The sequence below is a fragment of the Lontra canadensis genome, unplaced genomic scaffold (assembly GCF_010015895.1).
Source record: "Lontra canadensis isolate GAN:19392208 unplaced genomic scaffold, GSC_riverotter_1.0 scaffold76, whole genome shotgun sequence".
NCBI classification, from domain to species: domain Eukaryota; kingdom Metazoa; phylum Chordata; class Mammalia; order Carnivora; family Mustelidae; genus Lontra; species Lontra canadensis.
In genome coordinates this window covers 1,892,620-1,908,815 of record NW_022631070.1, presented here as the reverse complement: position 1 = coordinate 1,908,815, position 16,196 = coordinate 1,892,620, and positions in this window count along the sequence as shown.

Genomic DNA, 16,196 nt, shown 5'->3' with positions numbered 1-16,196 from the left:
TCAGATGAGGCCACACCATCCCCGAAAGCCTGTCACTGTCTCTTCTCTCTCATACCTGTTGCTCTGATGCTTATCTGAATTGTCCTTTATGGGCTGATGCAAAGCATGCTTCTCCAGGGATGAAATGCGGAGTCCGCTGGATTTGGCTGATCCCTCAGGAACCCTGTTCAGTGGTGATGAGAGGAAGGGCTGGCAGCTTTGCTGGCATGACTGCTGGGAGGCACGGCCACCTCCCCGCCATCCAGTTAAGCTCATGGAAAGATGGTCCGTTGTTGTCAAACCCTGCAGGCCTGACTTGATGCTGACTCCGCTACGCCGTTCTGCCAGCTTAGGGAGGTGCCTTGAACTACTCGTACTTTCTGAAGTACACGATGGATGTGATAATGATAGACCTGCCTCCAAGCTGGGGTAAGAACTAGTGGGTCAAAAACGTGAAAGTGCTGAGAACAGAGCCGGGTGCGTGGTACTGACTATACAGGTGTTTGCCGTTAGGATTATGTTATACAGCAACACCTTCCGTAAGTTAGTAATTCTTAAAGACAGAGTGACTTTTGAATTAATATTTTATATAAAGTCTGTCATGAATAGACATTTCACTCCATTTGTACCACAGCTCAGTAAGGTAGGAAAGACAATTTGTCCCATGTTACCAACGGAAAGCTTGATATTCCTAATGGTAAGCTATGAAGTTAGATATAAGTCTGAAAATTATACCAATATTCATATGAATTGAGTGCCTACAACCGGTCCGATGTAGTCACCAGTAGAAATACAATAGCTAAAGATGCTATCTTATGCTTATGCTCTTAAGGATTTTGTATATTTAACTAGGAATGTATAAATACAAGTGGACATTTTGTTAAAATTTCTGTGATATAACTGTTATTTACTGTAGCTGTGGTGGAGTAGGAGAGAGAAAGAAGAGTAAAGACTTTTGCCTGGAGAAATCAGGGAGGAGTTCACAGAGGAGGTGATATTTTGGGGTGCCTCTGAAAGAAAAGTCAGATTTCTCCAGAAGGAAGGAGGAATGGTGACTCTGGGAGTACATGTTTGGTGACTTCTAGCTGGATTTCTGCTAATGAGTAGTTGATTTCCTCTAATGACTAGTTGATTTTAGTCAGATGAATGGCTGTCATCTCTGGGAATGCTGACAGCAAGTCCCAGACAAATACAGCCTCAGAGCCTGCTCTCTTAGCGCTCCAGTCACAGTGGTCTGAAGCCTCCATGAATCCAGAGCCCTATCTCTTAAGGGACCAGCCACATTCTTTACAGTAGCCCCACCTAATGCTTTGTGGCAAGGAAAAATATAACAACTACCAAGTAGTTGGCTTCATTGTCTCCTTTTTTAGTATCAGTGAGGGTCCTTTTGTATTAATCATCAGCCTAAAGTATTTGAATTCACCTGACCACGCGGGAGGATAGGATTGGCGGTCAACCCTGTTGCCTTGGCAAGAGTAATCTACGTCCCTGCCCTTCATGGTTTCCAAAGCCGCATTCCACTCCGCCTTCCCTAACAGGCAGGAACAAAGTAAGATCCTTTTGGAGCTGTTTTTAAAACATCAACAAAATTTTTACCCTATGACTTTCTGTTTTTATGAGACATTGCATAAGAAAGCAGATCAGATTTTTTTATAATAGATTCAGTCCCCTCTCGGACTGTGTCATTTGTATGGAAATGCTTAAACAAGGAGAGTGACTTCTTCTATCTTTTCTCTTGTTCTTTTGTGACTTTTTGGGGGTGGGGGTTTATCCTTTTTTTAGAACAGTTGTAGGTTTACAACACAATTGAGGGGAAGGCGTGGATATTTCCCACATACCCCCTACCCCACACATGCATAGCTTCCCTGTTATCAACATCCCTCACCAGAGTGACACATTGTTTTTAATGATTTTATTTATTTATTTGACACAGAGAGAGAGACAGAGACAGAGAGATCACAGGTAGGCAGAGAGGCAGGCAGAGACAGAGGGGGAAGCAGACTCCCTGCCGAGCGGAGAGCCCCATGTGGGACTCAATCCCAGGACCTTGGGATCATGACCTGAGACGAAGGCAGAGCCTTAACGCACTGAGCCACCCGTTTTTCACCAGAGAAACCTAAATTGATACATCATAATCACTCAGAGTCTGTTGTTTACCTTAAGGTTCATTCTTGGTATTCTCATACCAAAGGTATGGTTTGGTTTGGATAAATATATAAGGACTTACATCCACCCTTATACAACTACACAGAATAGTTTCACTGCCCTAAAAATCCTCTCTGCTTTGCCTTTTCATCTTATACCCCCAACAACACTTCTCAAGCACTGATCATTTCACCGTCTCTATAGTTGTGACTTTTGTATAATGTCATGTAGTTGGAATCACACAGTACGTAGCCTTTTCAGACTGGTTTCTTTCCCTGACTAGTGTGCCCTAATACAGTAGCCACTAGCCGCAAGTCCTTGAATGAGTCCTTGAAATATAGCTGGTCCAAATTGAGATATGCTGTAAGTGTAAAATAGACATAGGATGTTGAATACTAAATATAAAAAATAGTGAAATGTATTAATTGTTTCTCTTGATTACATGTTGAAATGACTGTATTTGGTGTATGTTGATATGATGAAATATATTATTAAAATTAACTTTCCTATTTTAGCTTCTTAAAAAAATAATGCTCCACAGAAGTTTTTTTTAAAAACTGCGTATGTGGCCCACATGATATTTATATTGGACAGGAAGGTTTTAGAGAGCCGAGAAATGCAGCTGTATTCTGTTCTGTCCACTAATGCTCTTCCCAGCGGATTGATTGGAACATCTAGGATAGTTTACAGAGAAATATCTAGTGTTATTTTAGTGTAGACCTGAAGATCCTTCTAACTAATCTATAAGAGTCCTTGAAAATCCCTTTGTCAATTCTGCTTAAATTATTTCCATCTCATGGAATATCTCGAAAGTTGAATCCCCTTGCTCTGGTGGACACCACAGACCACCTAACTACAGACGCTCACTCTCAACGCTCTTCTTCTATGACGTTTCACACTTTGAAGGCTACACATTCTAAAAGCTTTCTTAGTCTCCTCACGTAGCTTGATATGCCCAAATAATACAGCTTTAGCCAATGCTGAGGTATAATTCTTATAAAGGTTTTTGTTTTTCTGGTCAAAGAGGAAGGACACCTGCAGCTCCTGAATGCCCCCCCTCCCCCATTTCTCTCTCAAATACAGATGTGTTGCTAACACTTCAGCCTCCAACTTGTGTCTAGGAAGGCCAGGCCAAGAGACTCACATAATCTCTGTTTGTCTCTTTGTTGAGCTACGGAATCCATGTCAACCGTCACTCAACTTCAGACCCCTTGTAACAGGCAAGAGTAATCTGCTAGCCATATCAGCCGCTATAAATTAGATTTCCTGTTACATGCAGCTAAATGTATTCCCAGCTGATAAATTGAGGCAGCTCTTCCCCAAGTGCTCAGATTTGGAAATATGGTGCCATCGTTGACTGCTTCCTTTTTACCAAAAACTAAAATTTATTACTGGACCCCACAACTTAATCTACTTTGTTATCTGTCCCCTACACTCCTATCTTTTAATCTCATTCTTCTCATTGTAGTACAATCCCTTGTTAGTAATTCCTAGATGATACGACAGATGCCACATTCCTCTTCAAATCTTTTAAAATGATGTATTATTGCTGGGGCTCCTGGGTGGCTCAGTAGGTTCAGTTTCTGGCTCTTGACTTCAGCTCAGGTCATGATCTCAGGGTCATGAGATGGAGCCCTGCACTCAGCAGAGAGTCTGCTTCTCTCTTTCTGCCCTTTTCCTTGGCTCCTCCCCCTGCTCCTGCTCTCTCTCTCTCCCTCTAAAATACATAAATCTTTTAAAAAACATATTTTTATACAAACATAGTGATCCGAAGGGGCACGTGCACCCGAATGTTTGTAACAGCAATGTCCACAATAGCCAAACTGTGGAAAGAACCTAGATGTCCATCAACAGATGAATGGATAAAGAAGATGTGGTATATATATATATATAATGGAATACTATGCAGCCATCAAAAGAAATGAAATCTTGCCATTTTCAACAACGTGGATGGAACTAGAGGGTATTATGCTTAGTGAAATAAGTCAGTCGGAGAAAGACAACTATCATATGATCTCCCTGATATAAGGAAGTTGAGAGGCAATGTGGGGAACTTGGAGGGTAGGAAAGGAATAAATGAAACAAGATGGGATCGGGAGGGAGACAAACCATAAGAGACTCTTAATCTCACAAAACAAACTGAGGGTTGCCAGGGGGAGGAGGGTAGGGCGAGGGTGGTGGGGTTATGGACATTGGGGAGGGTATGTGCTATGGTGAGTGCTGTGAAGTGTGTAAACCTGGCAATTTACAGACCTGTACCCCTGGGGCTAATAATACATTATATGTTTATAAAAAAAATTAAAAAAAAAAGTATCCTTTATGTCGAATCAATGAAGGTCAAGTGGTGTAAGATGGCCAGTAATTCAAGGTCCTTCACAGTCTGTTCATAATCTACCTTTCACTGTCCCTACTAACTTACATATATATTTTATCTAGTTCACATAGTATTTCTTGAGAGTTTCCCCAAATATTTATGTCACTCCTTAACACCCTTAAATATAGCACTGCTTCTTCTGGGGGTACTTTGCCTTTCCACAGCACTGTGGAAAGACAGCCTGTTTTTTTTTTTTAAAGCAGATGATGGGTTGTACCTCCATACTCATATTCTCTTCTCCCTCTGTAGCCCAAAGTGAGCCCTCCCACCCTGTAGCTCTTTTGGTCATGCACAAATGTCACTAAGGCCTGGGTATGTATAATAAGCACAGTGTCGGGTATCAGGAATTGAAGGATGAGTAGGACATGATACATGCCATTGATGGACCTATCGATGTGTGAAACAAACAGAAAAAGATAATTCCAGTGTACGAAGGTCACTGAGCCCAACCCTGAGGGGGCAGCCTTGAGAAGATAATGCCTGAGGCAAGATGAAGAATTAGTAACCCATCGAAGATGCAGGCGAGGTCAGTAGAGAAAGAAGAAATGGTAGAGCAAAAGCAGAGATACAAGAAACACCGTGCTAGGTTTATTGCCTACAAGCAGTTTGCCGCTGCTGAATGTGCTTTCAGTCAATTTCAGAGATGAATGGCAATTTGATGGACTAAAATGCCCTCAGATCTGATTTGGTGGCAAGCATTTTTATAATACCGCAGTCTTCCTATGACAGGGCCATTAGTAATGCTTCATTTTAGTGTGTGTGTATGTGTGTTTTTTTTTTTTTAAGGAAAAAACACAAAACGATCAACCTCTCCTCTTATTTTTTTTGCATTCTTCCTCCTAATTCTTTGTGGAATTTAATCTCTAGTGGGTGTAAATTATAAGAAAATAAGAAAACATATATAAAAATTAATCCTTTTTGGCTAAACTATGCAATGATAGAATATCTACGTATAATAATACGTAGATATAATAATAATAATAATAACCCTAAGAGATCATAGGGTTCCGTTCTTGCACTGTCACGGGTCCTTGGGAGGAGCGTTGACTCATTAAGGTGTCACTAACAGCTGTAACAGATCAATTCTAAAACCGCAATTGCTTAGCACAACGAAGGTCTGTTCCTAGTGGACCTAAAAGGTCACGTGAGTCTTTCCACTTGCGTGGTTCTCCTCCAAGTACTGATCTGGTGATTTCTCTGTTCACCCTGTAGCTCTGTCTCGTTCAGCACGGGGTTCCCAGGTACTTCTTCACTCTTCTAGCTGGTTGGAGATAGAAAAGAACATACCAGACTTGTACTTCTATGCACCAAATCATTTCTGCTCACATTGCTTTGATTGGAACTCCTAAGGTTAAGGGAGGTCTGGGACTATTGTTACCTTCTGAGCCCTGGAACAATGGAAAGTAAGTTCGTAAATTTATTAAAAAAAAAGTAAGTTTGTGGTCAGTAAACAGGCTGGGACATTTAATGGGTAAATCAATTTATTCCATGTGATGACTTTGTGCTAGGAATTTAAAGGGTTAATATACTGTGTCGGAAGAACAAAACCACATATTATATTGCTTTTCTCTTCTAAAGGTGTTTATTTATTGACTGATCCACTCATTAATTTCAACACGCATTCACTGAGAGCTTAATATAATATGCTAGACATTGTATTAAGAGAGATTATAAAGAGACACATACCAGAGATATTGACATGGAGTAATTTGTCTCTCCATCTGGTGGAGTACTTGTCCCAAAGTAGATGCTCATTAAGCATTTGTCGAATTAATTATTCAATAAATGATCATGAACATTGGAACATGCACTGTTCTAGGGCTGCAATAGTCACCAGAGAGGTGATGGTGTTAACAACATTTTATATTGCATTGGGCTATCTGAATTCCAAAAAGCTGCCCTGGGTGTATTTTGGCTATTTGTTGGAGAGATAAAAACCTCATGTACTGATTTGCTTCCACTGTTCATTAATTCCTTAGCTAAATACTAAAACACCTAGAACAGTGCCAAATACCAAAGGAACACTCAATTATATGCTATTTAATGAGGATGATGACAATAAAAGCTACAAGTCCGGAAAATGAATAGCTTTGCTATGATCCCATTTTAACAAGCTGGATGCTTTTTCAAAATTGCTACATTTAGGAATTGGGGCTTTTTCTTCTTTTTCTTTTTTTTCCTCCTCCCTTCCCCCAAAGAGTATTTTTCTAAAGGAAAGAGAAAGTTGTTGCCGTCTAGTATGGCATTTTAATTCTTTTATCGATAATACATTCTTTCTGAAAGACATATGGGTGTTAGGTAACCACAAATAAGAAAATGTGTGAATTTGTGGCAAGAGAATTAAAATCAGTCCATTTATCAGCTTACAAAATTTTGGGAGGTTAGGGAATATTGTGATACTAATGAATCATCAAGAAATACTTCTTTAAAATATGGCCCAATAAATTAATGCTTTGGCATACTCTCTTTCCCAAATGATACAAATGTAGAACAATAAAAGATACTATCTAAATGAAGAGGCATGTGGGTGGTTCAGGGGGTTAAGCCTCTTCCTTTGGCTCTGGTCATGATCCCAGGGTTCTGGGATCGAGCTCCACATCAGGCTCTCTGCTCAGCAGGGAGCCTGCTTTCCCCTCTCTCTCTGCCTGCCTCTCTGCCTACTTGTGATCTCTCTCTCTCTCTCTCTCTCTCTTTCTCTCTCTGTGTCAAATAAATAAGTAAAATATTTTTTAAAAAGAAAGATACTGTCTAAATGAGATAACCAGTAGGCTATCTCTAGCCTCATAAATAGGATAGGCATTTCTGCGTATGTAAAGAGTACAGAAAACTGAGAGCTATAAAAATGGCAGGCAGTGGCAGTTAGGAGCTTGGCTCCTGCCAGGGAATGAAGCCTAAGTATTTCATACAAGGTGAGCTAACATGATAGAGACCTACACTTAAAGCCAGGGCTTTAGGGTGGTCCTTAATGCACAGGAGAGCCTGGGATTACTGACACTTCATGGGTTCATGACTTCATAGGAAACTCTGGGCCCAGATAGGCCAGAAGATAAATTAATTCTAATGGCAAGAGAGTGGAACAAATAGCATATATTTTGCAAATAAATGTGTAAATATCCCAATATCATTGCAGAGAAGGATCCCAAACCTAGTTTTTGCCTATCAGCTATAAACAATCAGGTGGAGGTAATATCCAAATTTTTAGATAAGAAAGCGAGAGTGGGGAAAAAAATTCAAAACAAATTTTTCTGCTTAACATGAGCTATTAAGCCAAAATTTCAAAAGTATGAGGAAAAAAAATAGAACACTACAAAATTATCCATAGGCATGGATTTAATTTCAGATACAGCATTTATTTACAGACCTTGAAAAAAACACTTTAAATAGAATTTTAATGCTCAGTGTGATAAAATAATTCCTTAAAAGAAACAATTATGCATAACATGTTTTTGTTTCTTAAAAATAAACAAAGGTTATGAAACAAAAACAGAAATTATATAAAAGCAGAACGATGTGTTTTAAAAACCCATTTATGTATTAAAAATGAAAAGCATAGGGTGCCTGAAAGGCTCAGCCAGTTAGGCATCTATCTTCAGCTCAGGTCATGATCCCCTGGGATCATGCTGGGAATGAGTCCCACATCAGGCTCCCAGCCCTGTGGGGAGTCTGCTTCTCTTTCTCCCTTTGCCCTCCTGCATCCTTCCTGCTCATGCACACTCTTTCTCAAATAAAATTTTTAAAGAAATGGAAAACATAGCATTTGCTATTAAATATATATACATACACAAAATATAAAAATATTTGCCAAAGGATTCATGAATTGGAAGGTTCAGCCAAAATATAGCAGAAATAAAATAACGTTAGAAATATGAAAGAGTAATCAATTTCTATGGAGAATAGATAGAGATATTTTAGCACGTTTTTTATTGGATTTGCAGAAAGGGTAATTTTAATTTTTTTATATCAACTGTCTAGGGTGTAGTGTCAAGTTTTTGGTCAAGCACCAGTTTAAATTTTACTGTGAAAATGTTTTGTAGATGTGATTAATAATCACAGTCAGATGACTTTAAGTAAAGCAGATTACCTCCATAATGTGGGTGGGCCTCATCCAACCAGTTGAAGGCCTTTAAGAGCAGTTTTCCAAGAAAAAAGGAATTCTTCCTCAAGACTATAATAAATTAATTCTACCTGAGTTTCCCAGGGAGCTGTCCTACTCTCTATGGATTTCAGATTCAGGCTTGCAATATCCACTCTTACTGAATTCCCAGCCTGTCACCTTGCCCCTATAGATTTCTAACTTGCCAGCCCCCTAAACTGCATGAGCCAAATTCCTAAAACAAATATCCCTCTCTCTCTGGATATATATTGTTGGTCTGCTTCTCTGGAGAACCCTAACTTATATAAGTAGAATGGAGAAGATGGAGTGAAACCAACAACTAAAAAGCTTACGTATGGTATTTTTCAGGAACCAAACAAAAACAGAGTCCCCAGCTTAAAGAAAAGTGGATTCCAAAGACTGAGTAGGATAAATACAGAAAAATCCAAACATATTTATTGAAACTACAAAATAGTAATCTTGAGAATGGAAGAAGAAAAAAAAAAGGGAGGAAGGAAGGGAGGGAGGGCTGCAGGGACAAATGAAAGTGGGAGGATGGGAGGGAAGCAAGCAAGCAAGCAGGCAGGGTGAGAATTCAGGTCACCTAATAAAAACGGCAATTGGAGAAGCAGCAGGAGATTTAATTATCAGCAACAAAGAGGCCAGAAAACAATGGAGAGATAGACACTCCTATGTGGGAAATACCTGAAACAAAGAATTTTTAAACTCAGCCAAATTAGACAATAATAAAGATATTTTCAAAAATTTGTAAGAGTTTATCAAACGTCAGTTCCTCAGTAAAAGCATTATTAAAGAGTTATCTGGATTGGAAACAGATTGGAACAGATTGGAAAGCATGGGTCTTAAGAATCAATGATAAGGAGGAGTTTGATTAAAAATGTAGGTTAATTTATTATTATTATTATTTAAGATTTATTTATTAGAGAGACTGAGACAGAGAGAGAGCACGAGCAGGGTGAGGGCCAGAGGTAGAAGCAGACGCCCTGCTGAGCAGGGAACTGGATGCAGGGGCTCTATCCTGGGACCCCAGGATCATGATCTGAGCCAAAGGTAGACGCTTAACGAACAGAGCCACCCAGGTGCTCCTATTTTATTTATTTTTTATATTATATTATATTATATTATATTATATTATATTATTTTTAATATTTAATATTTATTTAATATCAAATAAATTATTCAGTATTTAAATATTTACTATTTGATTAATTTAAATTTAAATATTTATTATATATTAATTTAAATATTTAAATATTTTATTTAATACTAATATTTAATATTTATGTATTATATTATATTATTTATTTTAAAAGATTTTATTTATTTATTTATTTTTAAAGATCTTTTCATTTATTTTAAAGAGAGAGCACACACATACACCCATGTGCACAATTAGGGGAGGGACAGAGGAGAGGGAAAGAGAATCCTTAAGAAGACTCCCTGCTGAGTGTGGAGCCTGACAGGGGTTCTATCTCATTTTTGGTCCAGCATGTAAAAAGCTTAAAAGGTGCAGCTACCTCCTAGAAAAAAGTAAACATCTGGACAAATTGAAAAATAGCCCCATCAAGGAAGTAAGGTTACAGGACAAGCCACTGCCCTCAATTTGCATACAGACAAGTGAATTTAAAGAATCACAGTTTACTGGAGCAGAAACCTCCAAGGGAACCATTCTTAACATAGGAAAACCTGAACTATATTTGGTAAATTTCTGGAGACATCGTGGAAGGTTAATCTGAAGGTTAAAGTCTCCAGGGGAGCTCAGTCACTGGGGGGCCCTGCAATATTGTGAGTTTTACCTCCAGAAGCTTGACCAGCTTCTCATAAAATATATCAGAAAAACATCTGCAAATAGCAAAGGGAGGGGGTAAAGAACAACTTTGAAATACATCAGAATATTCTGTTCTTAACAAGGCCTGCCCTCAAGAGAAACTTTTTTTTTTCTTTCTTTCTTTCTTTCTTTCTTTCTTTCTTTCTTTCTTTCTTTCTTTCTTTCTTTCTTTTTTTTTTTTTTTCTTAACAGAATCTCAACCACTGGGGTTTTACCAGAGCTTAACTGACCTCGGGAGATAAATACCCAACTCTATCCCCTTCTAGCCATCCAGTCCTGGAGAACTAAGAAGCACTTGTGATGTTTACACCTTCAATGCACAGGCTCTCTTGAAGTCAGAGAGCCAGTCTCTGCACACTGAAATGCTAGTGTTTCCCTCCCCTCACTTCATTTTACCAAAGTCCTGTTTATAGCAGTTCTCTTCAGCCAGTGGTTCAAGTCTGGCTGTCAAGTAAAAAATCACAAGGCACACCAAAGGCAAAACATGCACACGTGCACACACACACACACACACACACGCATGCACACACTTTGAAAAGAGCAAATATCAGATCCAGATTCAGAAATAACAGGAATATGGGGCTAACAGACCAAGAATTTAAAACAACTATGATTAAAGTTTTTTTTTGTGACTCACATTCTTTTTTAAATTTCTTTTCAGCGTAACAGTATTCATTGTTTTTGCACCACACCCAGTGCTCCATGCAATCCGTGCCCTCTCTAATACCCATGACCTGATTCCCCCAACCTCCCACCCCCCTCCCCTTCAAAACCCTCTATGATTAATATCTTAAGAGTTCTACTCAGTAAAGCACACAGCATATGAAACAGATAGACCATGTAAACAAAGAGAAGACAATTCTGTGAAAATATCAAAAAGAAATGCTAGAGACCAAAAATGGTAAAAGAAATGAAAAATGTGTCTGATAGATTAATTAGTAGACTCAGCATGGATGAGGGGAAAAAAAAATCTCTGAACCTCAAGACATGTGAGTAGACACTTCCAAAATGGAAAAACAAAAAGAAAAATACACTGAAAGAAAAAAAAAAAGGAATAGAATATCCAAGAACTGTGAGGTGACTATGAAAGGTATAACATGTGTGTGATGGGAATCCCAAAAGGAGAACAACAACAACAAAAAAGAACAGAAAAAAAAATATTTGAAGCTATAATGTCTGAGAATTTCCCTTAAATCAGACACCACATCACAGATCTAGGATGCTCAGAGAACACCAGCTTGTATAAACTCCAATAAAAACTACTTTTTGCACTCAAACTGGGAAAAAAATGAAAGAAAAAAAAAATTCTGAAAGAAGCCAGAAGAAAAAAATCACCTTACCTATAGAAAAGCAAGGATAAGGGTTAAATCTGCCTTCTCTTTAGAAAACATGCAAACAAGAAGAAACTGGCATGAAATGTTTGAAATATTGAGAGGAAAAAACCCACCAACATAAATGCTGTATCCTCCAAAATTATCCTTCAAAAGTGAAGGAGAAATACTTTCTTAAACAAACAAACACTAGGAAAATGTGTGGCCAATGGAGAAGAACAATGTTGTAGATCTGAACTTAGATCTATATAAATAAAGATCATTGGAGAAGGAGGGTGAAAGGAAACATTATTTTTTCATACTTTTAATTGGTTTAACAGACAACAGTTTGTTTAAAATAATAACAACAGGGACACCTGAGTGGTTCAGTTGGTTAAGTGTCTGCCTTCGGCTCAGGTCATAATCCCAGGGTCCTGGGATCGAGCCGGCATTGGGCTCCCTGCTCATCGGGGAGCCTGCTTCTCCCTCTCCCTCTGCCTGTCGCTCTGCCTACTTGTGATCTCTCTTAATAAAATAAATAATAAAATAATAATATAATAAATAAAATAAAATAAAATAAAATCTTTAAAAAAAAATAATAACATATTCAATTAGGTATGTTTATGTGTGTGTTTAAGGCATACACATATGGTTATGAATACCTATGTATAATGAATGACAGCAATGATACAAGGGATATGAGTGAAGAATTAGAAATAGTTTGCAATTATAAGGTACTTGTACCATCTGTGGTACAGTGTAGTGTTATTTGAAAGTGGACTTAAAGTAGTTTTAAGTGCATGTTTCATACTCTAGGATAACCTCTAACATTAAAAAAAAAGGAATCATATAAAACGTTTAATTAAAACAAGAAATGCAGAAAACATGTGGAAGACAGAGACAAAAGCAAGAACAAGGGCCAAAAATAGAAAATAGTAACAAATATGGTAGTTATTGATTCAACTGTACCAGTAATCACTTTGTGAATGTTAGTGGTCTGAATTTGTCTATTAAAAGAGAGATTATCAGAGTAGGCCAAAACACAAGACCCAACAATATATTGTCTATCAGTAACCCACTTTAAAGACACATGTAGTTTAAAAGTAAAGCGATGGATGGGACGCCTGGGTGGCTCAGTTGGTAAAGCCAATGCTTTCGGGTTATGATCCCAGGGTCCTGTGATCAAGTCCCGCATCAGGCTCCTTGCTCAGCGGGAAGCCTGCTTCTCTCTCTGCCGCCTGCTTGTGCTCTCTTTCTCTCTCTCTGACAAATAAATAAATAAATAAAATCTTAAAAAAAAAAAAAAAAAGAAAAGGTAAAGAGATGGAGAAAGATTTGCTATGCTAATGCTAATTAGAAGAAAACAGGAGAATCTACTTTTGACCTCATAATAAGGAAAGCCCCTCAAGAATAAAAAGGGGATTGCGTAATGATAAAGGGATCAATTTTCCAAGAAGTCATGGCAATTCTTTATGTGTTATCTGCCTAAAAACACTGTCAGAAAGAGAAATAGGTGAATCCACTATTATAGTCGGAGACTTCAATGCCCCTTTATCAGATATGAACAGGCAGAAAATCAGTAAGAATATAGTAGAACTTGAAGTGCCATAAATCAAGTGGATATAATGGGCAGGTATCAACTCTTTCATCCAACAACAGAAGAATATGCATTCTTCTCATGCTCATATGGAACATTCACCAAGATAGACGTTTTGGACCATAAAACATACCTTCACAAATTTAGAAGGATGGAAATTATACAGTGTCTTCTCAGACCACAGTGGAATTAAAGTAGAAATCAGTAACAACAAGATAGCTTGAAAATCCCCAAATACTTATAGATTAAACAAAACAGTTCTAAATAATACATGAGTCAAAGAGAAATTTAAAAAATAGTTTGAACTAAATGAAATTGAAAATAAAACATCAGGGCACCTGGGTGACTCAGTCAGATAAGCATCTGCCTTTGGCTCAGGTCATGATCTCAGGATCCTGGGATCAAGTCCAACATTGGACTCCCTGCTCAGTGGGGAATCTGCTTCTCCTTCTCACTATCCCTCTGTACTCTCTCTCTCTCTCTCACTATCTTCTTCTTAAATAAATAAACAAAAACATTAAAAAAAAAAAAAGAAAATAGAACATCAACATGTGTGGGATGCAGAGAAAGCAATGCTTAGAGGAAAATATATAGCACTAAATGCATATGTTGGAAAAGAAGAAAGATCTAAAATTAATGATCTAAGCCTCTACCTTAGAACACTAGAAAAAAAGAAATAGGAGAAAAGAAATAATAAATATTAGAGCCAAAATCAGTGAAATCAATTAGCTCAGCAAACGAAGAAAAAAGATGATAGGACACGTTATTCACATCAGAAATGAAGGAAAGGACATCACTACAGAGCCCATGTATATCAAATAAGAAGGTAATATTATAAACAACCCTGTGCTTACAAATTGGAAACACTAGATGAAATGGACCAACCCCTTGAAAGACACAATCTGCTAAAAACCACTCAAGAAGAAATAGACACTCTGAATAGGCCCACAACTATTAAAGAAACTAAGTTGATAATATCCTCCCAGAACAGAAAACGCTAGGTCCAGATGGGTTCCCTGGTGAATTCTATCAAACATCTAGGGAAGCAATTATACTAATTCTCTACAGTCTCTTCTAAAAGATAGAATCATAGGGAATACTTCCTAACACATTCTTTGAGGCCAACATTATCCTGTTACTGAAAGGAGATGTTGAGGCAAGGAATATTTTCATAACCTGCTTAATGTCACAGGGCTAAGTGACAGAGCCAGAATTAGAAATTGGATTCATCCAGTTTCAAACTCCCATTTATCGTCTGGATTCTTAGCTGCATCACAGTCAGATTTGGATCTTCAGGCATTATTTTTCTAGCACTTTGCCTTTCTGACTGTGGAGCCTGTGTGCCCATGAGGCTAACTAACCATTCTTTTACTTCCCTTGATCTGCCATTGCCTGGGGCTTGAAATCTAACTCTGGCAGTCCATATTCCTTATCTCACTTTCTGTTTTCTGGCTCTGCTCCCAAACTCATCCTCATGTTTGCCTTTAAATATTATCATTTTGGGGGAGGGTATCTAGGTGGTTCAGTCAGTTGAGCCTCAGACTCTCGATTTTGGCTCAGGTCATGATATCAGAGTCCCGGAATGGGCCCATGACAGGCTCCGTGCTCAGCGGGGTGTCTCCACTGCTCATATGCTCTCCCTCTCTCTCTCTCTCTCTCTAAAAATGAATAAATCGTTTAAAAAATTGTCCTTTTTAAAATTTTTAATTGTGATAAGCCTGACCCTAATCCAGGGTGAATTTTTTGGTTCTTCCCCCGCCCCCCCCAGATGGAGCAGTATTTGCAGTATTTGACTAAACAGAATTAAGAGTATATTCTTTGACCATTCACTGAAGTTTTATAGTATGGAAGTGGAATCTTATTCTGTTATAATATTGAGGCTCAAATAGGGGTTATTTTACCTTATTTGCCTCTATAGTTCATGGCAATAATTTCAGTAAGTTGTTGGAAACAAATGCTTTGAAAAGCTGAGAATTTTGACATAAATACAGTACCCTCCTAAGAAAGGTATATGTATAGTAGCTCTAAATTCAGTTAAGAGACGCAAAACAGGGAGAAATGTAAATTATTTTATTTGGCACCTTTGCCAATATGTACTAGAGTTGATTTTAATATCTCTTTTTCTGGAAAAATATCTTTAGGTTAGATATGTTATTACCATTATAGGATTTTTGTTCCCTTAGTGCCCATGGTTCTTGGCCATGCCATATCAAAGAATGAAGAGGTAGACCAGACGAAGAATGGTGGGCAGCAATGCAAAGTTTATTGAACAATAGTGCAAAGCTCCCAGAGAGAAGGAGGACCTGAGAGGGTTGCTGTTCAGATCTAGGGGTTTTTATAAGCTCTTTCAAAGAACTATCTTGAGCATCCTGAGTGTGGGCCCCCTGTGGATTGGCCGGTAAGGTGTGCCAACCAGGGCTCTGATCATGTACCTGTGTACCTATTAGGTTATTGTTCATGTGTTGCTGATCTTTTGAGCTGAATCTGGAGACCAACTGCCTCAATTTGTGATAGTGACCAGTGGTTTATGGTTAATTGTTTTATTTCAGGATGTTTTGCAGATGTCACTCTTGCAGAGGCTGCTAGACAGCATGCTATTGTGGTCTTGTCCAAGCTGTAAAATGGGACGCTAGTGTGGTTTTGTCTTAGCTGTCCTGGCTCCTTGTTTTCTTGCCGGGGAACCCAGCCCTGACTACCTAAGTGTCCAGTTAACCTCTAACATTACTGCTATTATTATCACCATCAATAACCCAGAAAATTATTGCAAGTAACAGTTTCAAAAGACCTAACTACTCTCTTACTATTTTTAAAGTCAGTGTCATTTAAAAGTACAACCAAGTTCATGATAG